The sequence below is a fragment of the Cornus florida genome, unplaced genomic scaffold (genome assembly GCF_030987335.1).
Source record: "Cornus florida cultivar Cherokee Brave unplaced genomic scaffold, ASM3098733v1 CherokeeBrave_3.0.0_Hap2_Chr02, whole genome shotgun sequence".
In the NCBI taxonomy this organism is placed as follows: domain Eukaryota; kingdom Viridiplantae; phylum Streptophyta; class Magnoliopsida; order Cornales; family Cornaceae; genus Cornus; species Cornus florida.
In genome coordinates, this window is record NW_026775572.1 from 53,100,465 (window position 1) to 53,101,992 (window position 1,528).

Below are 1,528 nucleotides of genomic sequence, written 5' to 3' on the forward strand. Positions count from 1 at the left end.
GATCCAATCAAAGTCATTTACCATTCCCTATATATCTAGAGGATTATTTCCATAGAAGAATGGGGTGTTCATCCCTCCCTACTCCAACCTCTGCCTAATCATGAAATTCATTTCAGTTATTATGATTATATGGCCGCATGGTCAACAATTTTGTTATACTAAAATAAGTCATTCACTCATTCTTGGTTTATTAATTTTGACAATAAATTTAAAAGCCAAATCCCTACGTGGTTTCTCAAAAGGTGGTCACAACATAGAGTCATTCCATAAATCATCCCCCTTACTCTTGCAGATCAAGTAAAATATTTTCATACAGTTTACAAAGTCAACAAACATAATTCCCAGTTTTCAATTCTTCTTCTCTTTGCTTGTAAATATAAGGTCCCCTGGATATTCAAATGGTAATATGATATCCAAGGCAATATTGCTTTTCGACGCCATTATGTCAAATGGTGGGACACATTCAAAATTGACAGAATCATGGGTTATGTTGAAGATGAATTCCCAAGGCATATCCCAACACCAGTTGTTCCAGCTTGCAATCAAGTAATCAAACAAGAAAAGTCATCCTCTGTAAACACATCCCGGTCCAGAAGGCCCCCCAAGTCAGAAATTTCAGAACTCAAAGAATTAGCATCCTCTATCATTAACCGCATTCAAGATCTCTCCCATGAGGAAGAAGATGAAAATGAAGTTGATGATGCATCCTCTGCTGCTGAACCCAGTTACCCCAGGAATCCATATAATGATTCTTTGTTCCAAGATAGCCAAGACCCATTCTGATCAGGCTATCTCCAAGAACAAGTCAAAATTACTATTTGCTACAGTAGTCAAAGTTACTATTTATCGGCAGAATCACTATTTCTACAGTTCCCCAACAGAGTACTATCCATCTACAGTAACCATCAGCACAAACGCCAAGAACAGTAACTCACTATTCATCTACAGTAAAAAGCAGGTCACAAAAGTTAAAAGCATCTTTTCAAAAGTCAGAAATTGCACTGAAAATGCCCCGCCACAGTGCAGCAACTCGCCTATAAATACAGATGCCAATCCATTTGTTAGGCAGGCTCAGTTTTCAGACTTCATTCAGTTTTTCAGTTTCATTTGTAATATTCATATTATCCCTCTCTGATTGTAATACACCAGTAATATGTTATACGCATCATAATACTACCAATAATTTGTAAGTTAATTTTGTAATTTTCTATAATACAAGTTGATTTCAATTATTTCTTATTTATTATTCTATAATACTTTGGCAAGTTATACACCGCCTACTATATGTAGTATCATTTATTTGTATTCATCATTGATATTTATTATTTACTTGTTATATTTATTATTTACTTGTTTTAAATTAATGTGCGCTTCCCTTTTGGGATGCATCCTCTAATGCTGAACCCAGTTACCCCGGGAATCCATATCCCTACCCCAGACCCTTTTCAAGTCCAAACACAAGTTAAACAATATATATATATATATATATATAATATTTAAGGATAATTATTATTTCTTTTATTAAGTA